This window comes from Neoarius graeffei, chromosome 2 (genome assembly GCF_027579695.1).
Source record: "Neoarius graeffei isolate fNeoGra1 chromosome 2, fNeoGra1.pri, whole genome shotgun sequence".
NCBI classification, from domain to species: domain Eukaryota; kingdom Metazoa; phylum Chordata; class Actinopteri; order Siluriformes; family Ariidae; genus Neoarius; species Neoarius graeffei.
Genome location: NC_083570.1, coordinates 124,776,483 through 124,785,422, shown reverse-complemented (window position 1 = coordinate 124,785,422; position 8,940 = coordinate 124,776,483). Strand labels below are relative to the sequence as shown.

The 8,940-nt window shown below is 46.1% G+C and overlaps 1 long non-coding RNA gene across 1 annotated transcript; it reads right to left on the bottom strand.

Annotated features, from left to right (window-relative positions):
- Positions 1-1,373: 1,373 nt before the first annotated feature.
- LOC132882253 (uncharacterized) lies at positions 1,374-2,515 on the bottom strand. Its single transcript, XR_009654146.1, has 3 exons — positions 2,260-2,515; positions 2,068-2,133; positions 1,374-1,971 (listed from the first exon to the last, which is right to left on the bottom strand). It is a non-coding gene; the product is annotated as an uncharacterized LOC132882253 (long non-coding RNA).
- Between the last annotated feature and the right edge of the window lie 6,425 nt (positions 2,516-8,940).

Genomic DNA, 8,940 nt, shown 5'->3' with positions numbered 1-8,940 from the left:
AGAAGGGTCTCCTGAATAAAATGATGTATTTTTTTGTTTGTATTGTTAAAAATGAGGACGCTACAGGGAGTTAAAAACGAGTGACTTTTCAGCAACGTTTATACTGGGAGTCAATGAGGCCGCTCACCTGTGCTCTCCTCACTTTGAGGCTTGTCATTCGAAAACCGTAAATCCTATCGTTTAGGTAGACACATTGTGTGAATCAGGACAAGTTTTCCTACTACTTTTGAGAAAATCATGTCTGTAGAGTGAAATTTGTGGCTGAAAACACGGTTTAAGCGAGAAAGTTTGAGCTTTTTTTTGAAGCCGCCTACACTCTAAGTTTAACGACCCTCACTGGTGTGTAACGCAATAGACACCCATTCAAAAGCCGGATTTTCTCCCAGAAACCACATGGCGTTTGAACCGGGCCTGATCCGAAAGTGTAAAACCTAGCAGAAAAGTTGAATGCCAGATCCACAGAGGAGAAGTTTTCCTACGTTTTAGAGTTTGAATCATGTCTCTAGGTGAAAGCATGCCAGAGCAGTGGATGTTTGAAAAACATTGAAAAAGTGCTTTTTTTTCAATTAATTCCATAGAAATGAATGGGGTTTTTTGGGGCGATTTTTTCGCGACTACGTCGCGAAAAAATCGTATTCTATAGAGAAAAGTAATAGCATAGCGAGTCCGATCGAGCCGCACGTTTTGATATATTGTTTGTCTGTGTGCGACGTACGGTTATTGAGTTATTCGAAATCAAAATTTGCGTAGGAGGAAGAAGAAGAAGAAGAAGAAGAAGAAATACGTAGAAGAACAATAGTTGCAGTGCTTTGCACTGCAACCTATGGGCTCCCCTAGGGGAGCCCATAGGTTGCTGTGCTGCAGCACTGCATCCTAACTAGACCGGACAATTCCCCGGGGGAAATTGTGAGAGGATGCAGTGCGCGAAGCAATTTGGTCACTCATGCAAGCTAGCTGTGAATGTGTGACTTGCTATGAGGCTACAAAATTGATGTTAAACATCAAGTTATTACTGAAAAACTATTGATTAAAAAAACAGACACTGAGAAATGGTCCTATAAACAACTTTACCAATATAAAAGCTTACCAGGACTATCAAATATGTGATGTGAACTTTCCCAGTCGCAGGTTCCTGGTCAGGCCAGCGTGGCGCAGCAGCAGGTGAGATTTTTATTTATTTTTAACAATAAGTTAACTGGTTAATATTTAAAATTTGAATATTTGTCTGGTCAAATATACATGTGGGTTTTTTGTCTTTCACAGGAGGAGTACTGTACTGTGTGAATGTGTGACTTACTATGAGGCTACGATGCTAACAGCTAGCTAACATGCTAATACCTAGCAAGCAATAATAAAACAACCATAAACAGACATTTTGCAGCAGATATTTGGTTTATTTTTCCATAAAACACAAGCAAACAACCAAGGCATTGAAAAACACCCGATGAGTCAGCAAAAATCAACATAAGTCTAACGCTTTTAACAAACATTGTCGCAAAGCAGCTTTACAGAATTTGAACAACTTAAAACATGAGCTAATTTTGTCACTAATCTATCCCCAATGAGCAAGCCTGTGGCGACGGTGGCAAGGAAAAACTCCCTCAGACAACAACATGAGGAAGAAACCTCGAGAGGAACCAGACTCAAAAGGGAACCCATCCTCATTTGGGCAACAACAACATGAACAGTTTAACATGAAGACAGTTTCATTGATGGAAACTTTAGGACTGCACTCAAGTTAACAAGTCAACTGTAGTCCTCAGGCATAAAAGCATTACTGTAGCAACAAAAAGCAGATTAGGTACTACCGGTCAACTAATCACAGGCCCTAGGACCTGGTGTGTATCCTCCCTACTAAATACAATGAGAACTAATCTAAGAAGCAGACAAGACAACCGAACCAATCAGGAAACTAAAGATAAAAGGGGGGGGGGGATCTTCTGGAGGTCTTCTTCCTGAGTCTTGTTCTTCCTGTAACATTAAAACAGTATTCATTAGTCAGGTGCACTTTTCAAAGTGTTGTTTGATATACAAATCAATGAAGATACAATGCTAAATATCCCTTACGTTCTTCTGCTGGGTTGCTGTCTTCACTGGAGAGTGAGCTGCTATAGTCTTCTGGAGGTCTTCATCCTACATATGTTCCCAGATTAAAAAACAACAAGACATAAGTTACAGGTTTCAATGCATTGTGTTAAAACATTGCTCAAAAGTTATGAAATATTTCTTTGCTTTTTTGTGATCGGTTGCTGTCCCCACTGGCACGAGATCAGCTGTGGTCCTCTTCATTTCCTCCTCACTCTGCTGTGAGATACTCCTGCTTTTGAACATGGACAGTAGAGAGCCTGAAGAAGAGAAAGGGAGGGGGATTTAGTTACATTACTCAAACGCGAGTGAATAATTCAAAGGAAGAGAGATACTTACCTTGTGATGGACCTTGTTGACATTCAGCTTGATTTTACATAAAGCAACATTACAATACAAGATTACATAACATTACATTACATTAGCTAAGCCAATTCCATAACATTTTAAATTGACCGCCGTTCTCAGCAGCTCAGTAAATGACAAGATAATGCGGAGCCCTTTATTACATAAATAAATACAATTACACTGCATTTACAAAAGACTCAACCATTTCCAGCCAACACATGCCACTACAATGATTAGTCTTAACAATAACTTAAAACTACACAATTGAAAAGCTGAGCACTCATTGAACAAACTGAATGAGTGACCTGAAACACGTATATGAAAAACAATTAAGAAAAACGCCCACGCAAACAAGTTATGACAAAATGAAACAATGTGAAGGGTTTTTTTTTTTTACAAAAAAAAAATTTAAGGTCAATTAACACTTTACAGAGAGAGTACAATAACAGTGACGATAAACTACTCCTTGACCAGGCTCAAGGAGTGCCTAGAAACTACATATGCATTACACACACACACACACACACACACACCTTACAGGATACAGAAACTCGAACTTTTCTATGGATCATGTGTTGGCTAGAGAGGCTTAGTCGGTCAAAATACAATAAACCGGACTGTGGTAACTGTAGTACGTTTGGAGAACACCTGATTGAAGACACTTATCAGGATGTGAAATATAAATGTGGTCAATCAGTGTGTTCTTCTCGGTGGTGGACTCTTTAATTAATTGAGTGTAACCTCTGGACTGAAATAAGTCTTTGATGCTTTTTTTTCCTTTCGAAAGAAGATCCTCATTAAAATCGCCACAAACAACAATGGGCTGGTGATTTAAAATGGCCAATGAGTCCAAGAGGTTTTTCAAATTTTGGAGAAAGATTCCTAATTGAAAATTTGGCGGTTTGTAAACCGTCGCCAATAGTACTTTGACCGGAGCCTTGATTTTAACAACAACAAACTCCAAATCCGTGACCTGTTGCATGTACCTGCGAGGCTCTGCTTGCACATAGTCTCTGCAGTACACTGCAACTCCACCTCCATCTTTTTTAGCCATGTCCACACAGCTGTTGTAAGACAGCTGTCTGCTACGTGGGAACATGGCATACCCCTCCAATTGAAAAATTTCAGCTACAGAAGACCCCGACAAATGTGTCTCTGTAAGGCAAAGCACATCCGCTCGTTGGAGCTCGTGATGCGCTCTCAGGTCCACCATGTGACATGGCAGACCCTGCGTGTTGTGGTGGACAATTGTCAAAACCTTTGGAGTTTGTTGCACGGATTGAAGAAAACTCAACAACGGTCTACAGCTCTGGAAAGACGCTCGAGGCATACTTTCCATAGCCATCTTGATCTCGGGGTCGGCGTAGATCTTCTTCTCGTCGAAGTCACAGACGGTCAGACCTCCCAGCGAAGTTGTGCGGCTTAGAGCTACATAAGCCATGCCCGGTTCGAAGACGCGTTTCAGGCACACAACCGCCGACGCCATCGTCATGCCTTGTACTTTGTGGGCCGTACAGGCAAAAGCCAACTTCATGGGGAACTGGCGACGAACAACGCCTTTTTTGCTGCTCAGGTTCTCCTCAGACCTTTCAATATAGGCCAGATTGTCTGAGGGACCCAAGATCTTTTTGCGGAATCTCTGTCCTGCTGTGGGATTGTCCAGCTGGAGTCCAATCAACTTTACATATTTTGGCTCGCGCTCCGTCATCACAATGTGCGAGATGGTTCCGAATGTTCCGTTAACAATTCCGTCCTCCACGTCGAGATTCCTGGTCAACATAACGCGTACTCCTTGAGCAGCCATTATGTTGTCAGGCAAGTCTCGCTGGTTACCTTTAACGGCGAACACCATCGTCATGCAGCCGGTCGTAGGCATTTTACGGTAATCCTGAGCTGCGATGTCGATGGCATCCTCGTGGAGGGAGGCTACAGTGGCGGAGTTGTGACGGTCAACTTCTTTGTTGGTGGCGTATATATGCAGCCTATCTACTGGACAATCCTTGATGTCGGCCACTGCCTGTGTGAGCAACCGTCTATCTTCGTCGCTCAAAGGATCGCGCTTTTGCTTCACTCTCAGGCGGTTCAAGAGCTCAGCAAAAGCCCGATCGTCCTTCTGTCGCATGATCTCTGTAAGGACGACCATTTTGAAGTGATCCTTCCAGAGATCAAACTCCGTCTCCTCGTACACACACAGCGGCTTGGCTCTACCGGGAGGCGGCAACTGATAAAAGTCACCTACAGCAAGGACAGAAATTCCTCCGAACGGCTTCTTGTTTCCTCGGATCTGTTGAAAACGCCAGTTGACGTAGGCAAACAGCTCTTTGGAAACCATGGAGATCTCGTCAATGATGAGAATCTCCGCGTTGGACAGCGCCGCTCTGACCTCATCAAGGGCGTTTCCAAGACCTTGATACGGTGGCTTCAAGGATCTTGGCAGTTTGAGGACGGAGTGCAACGTTACGCCAGCGATGTTGAAGGCTGCTGTGCCAGTGAAGGCGGTCAGCAGCACCGCAGGCTGGGACATGTCTGCATGGTCCCGGAATCTGGGGAGCTCACGCAGAATCCTCGTTGCCTCCTGGTGAACGCACTTGATTACGTGCGATTTACCACAGCCAGCTCCCCCGGTCAAAAAGTAATAAAACGGATCGACGTCACGACCCCACACAAGTTCAAAGCACCACTGACGTATGCTGTAGAAGATAGAAGCCTGCGTTTCGTTCAGACTTTGATACATTTTTCTCACAAAGTCTGGACTCAACTGCGGCGCTTCTATCCTAGGCATGGAGCTCCTCCCGTCTTTCTTGACTTCGTATTCAGGAACTTCTTCTTGGTCTTCACGCTCATCGTCAGGTTCTCGCTCTGCAAGACACTCTAACCGGTCTGCCTCTACTTCAGGCGCATAACAGTCCAATTCATTAACTATAGGGCCGTGCACCCGATACTGTTCCAACGCTTCGTCAAGCTTCCGACCTTGACCTTCATAGCGTTGTTTGTTGCGGTCTACGATGGCTCGGACACGCACGCCATACTTTTGGCCACACTTATAAAACTGCTCGTAGGTCGGGTGTGCTTCATCTCTCAGGTCGTCATCGGATCTGTGTGGGAGATAAAGCTTGAGCAGTCTTCTATAGAACTTCTCAGGTGTTTTCTGCTCTGAGAAGCGAGGAAATCTAATAATTGCTGGTTTCCCAGTCCTCTTCTGAACAAAGCCCATGTCGTGTAAGAGGGGGATGCCGCTTCTACTTTCAGTTTGCTGCCCGTACAGCACCCTGTACTCCGACGCAAACTCGGCCATGCACATGTGCTCGAACTCCGGCTCGACAGGCCTGTAGGCGTATTTGTCAGGCAGGCCCGACATCCACACCTCCTCCGAACCCGGCTCCATTTGCTTGAGTCTGCCAATAGGGTGACTCATCTTCAGACCCTCCTCGTCGGTCTGAAGGAACACAACGGAGCGGGAGCACCTCTTCAGACGCAAGCTGCAGGTGCGAGCAACAGCCTCTTGAGCGCTGACCTCTCTATGTTTAACATAGGCCTGCATAATCTGCTTCATTTCGTCGCGCTCATTTATGTTGGACTGTTTTACATCTTTGATGACGTTCTTAAGGAATTGAGTCATCTCGTGCTCTGGCTTCGACACATAGGACATCATGTACATGATGCAGCTGTAGTCATCCACGACGTACTGAATGTCCATGTTGGCGTTCCAGGCACGAAGCAGGTCTGGGTTGTACTGATTAACCCAGCAGTCATTTGGATGCCGCTTCAGGACCACGACGTTGCTGTTTGCGGCGTGGTCGAAGAGCTTACGGTACTGCTTACGCGTCAAACCGCATCGGTCGAGCAACTCCGTCAAGCTGCTAAATGAAGCGCCTGCATCCATGAGCAAGTCTCTAACTTGCTGAAGCTTGGCTTTGGCTTTCTTTCGCTTCTTAGCGATTGCCCGCTTCTCCCTCCGTTCTCTAGCAGCAGCCTCGTCTTGGTTTTCGTCTAAAACTCCAGAGGGGCGAACAACGGGGGGCCTAGTGATGAAGGTTTCATCCACGGGCAGTTTAGGGAAGCAAAACCTACAGGCAACATTGCCTTTTTTGCAGGACTTGGAATGGTTCCTGCTGTGCACCTGAACCTCCGAGACAATTCCGTGGAGCTCCAGGTCTGTCTCGGGGTCAGGCATCTCACACGAGATGTAGCGATCTATAAACGCCGCTACTTCGTCGTCAGAGGCGTCGTCAAATTTGGGTGAGTTTTTTATCCAGATCAGCATGTGTATATGGGGACTTCCTCTAGCTTGGAACTCAACCCTATAAAAGTAATCCTCTACTTCACCAATGGGCTGTGCTGGTGAGAGGATAAGGTTGGTCATCAGAGCATCGACTCGCTTTTCAAACATGCGCATCACCGTTACGGGGTTGCTCCGCAGAATGTCGCATTTCGCTTTCCAGTCGAGCTCTGAAAAGTCCCCTAGTTCTCCCTGCTGAGCTTTTATGATCTCTATGACCTCAGGCCATCTCATCTCGGCAGCGGAGAACGTTGCAAAAAACGTGGGTTTGCCAATTTGCCGGACCATGGCGTGGACATCTTTGAGCGTTTTTGTCCAATAAGCCGGGGTGCCTCGAAGAGGTTGCATAAACCGAGTTGCTTCTTGGCTCATAATGAGCCGTTGCACCTCGTCTCGGTCCAGGAGCATAAGGTTGTTAATATGACGGCCATCTGCAGCTCTGGACCTGCCTTTGCGCATTTGAATCGACATGCTGTTTGTCGCCAGGTGCGTTTCTGTGACAAACTGCGCAAAGAAAAGATACGTTTGGTCGCTAGCAAAACGTGTATCAGCAGCAAACAGCCTGCAATTAAAATACATGCTAGGCGAGAGCGAGAAGGTTCTGGGTTCATCCAGTGTGTTCTCTCCTGTCGGGAATTGCACAGGGAAAGCCATGGCTTCTAGTTTCGGTATGGCGAAGAACCCTACTGGTTTGTTGCCCTGGGCGGGGGCAACGCTAAATATTCCATCGCCATACGTAAGAATTTCCTGCGCGATGTCAGGCGGCTGCATACACGTGTCCAGAGTCAGGCCAGGTCTAAGCTCCTCCTCCTCGTCAGCTTCCTTGGGCTGACGACATCTATCGGGGTCCGGGTCGTTCTGACTACTAAAAACCTCTTCGAGGTCTATGCCAGCCTCAATGTCTCCCTGATGCTGCTCCGGCTGCGCAGCATCAGCAACATTGTGCTGCGAGTCGTCTTGATCGACCGACTCGTCAAAAGTGGCACTGTCGTTAATGGATACATCCTGATACTCAGAATGCATCTTTTTAAGCGTGGCCAGGGCAGCTAAAACATTTTTCATGTTAACGGTATAGAAGTGCTGGTAGCCCTTATAGCTAATGCGCCTCTTTAATTTAACTTGAAGTAGCTGCGCTTCCGATCTGGGTCTTGGGAGACTGTTGACAGTCGCTTCCATCTCCGATGGAACGCACACAACAGCTCCGCGGACTGCTTTTTGCTGTCCTTTGGGCAGAGCGATAACCTTGGCGAAAGGCAGTATTTTGGCAATAAGCTGCCTCTCGAGCACGTTGAGCGTAGCCAACTCTGGGGGGATCGGTGCCAACTCCAGTCGGTTCGCGGTGGCAATTGGTGGCATGCGTCCTCTCTTCAAGTGGCTGTCACATGTGTTACAGATCCACTCCTGCAGTCGCTCTTGTGCAATAGAGCAATGTTCAGAGCAGTCGTCGTCACAAAAATGGACGTACTTGCCTGTTAAGCAGGCTGCGGCCACTCTGGGTTTTTGGGTGTACTTTCCCCTATTGCACAATTTAACCTGATTAGGAAACATTGCTCTGTTGCACACCGTACAAACGCACGTTGGTCCACGACGAATTAGCTCGCGAAATGCTGTGATGGCGGCTTCCATCACAGGATTAATCACGGCCTGTGAATGGCGGGGGGTGTGGGGCACTAGCTTCCTATATTTTCGTTTGATCCTTAATGCCCTCTGCATCTTGCTAAAGAAGCAAAAAGTAGCATCTGTGGACAGTTTGGTTACTCTGCGCTGGCTACAGCGTTTGATACAGCGTAACCTAAACTCAGGATCACTGTGGTACTTAGCATAGAAACGCTCCTTTCTCTTTTGCCTAAAGCTCTGGTGCGATATATACTTCGTCGTCATATACAATTTCTGTCTACGCTGAAAATCAGGATCCGCCTTATACTTGTCTTTAATGTACTGTTTCTGTCGACTCTGAAAAGCAGGATCCGCCTTATACTTGTCTTTAATGTACTGTTTCTGTCGACTCTGAAAAGCAGGATCCGCCTTATACTTGTCTTTAATGTACTGTTTTCGTCTACTCTGAAAAGCAGGATCTGTCTTATACTTGTCTTTAATGTACTGCTTCTGTCGACTCTGAAAAGCAGGATCCGCCTTATACTTGTCTTTAATGTACTGTTTTCGTCTACTCTGAAAAGCAGGATCCGCCTTATACTTGTCTTTAATGTAACTTATTTGTCTACTCTGAA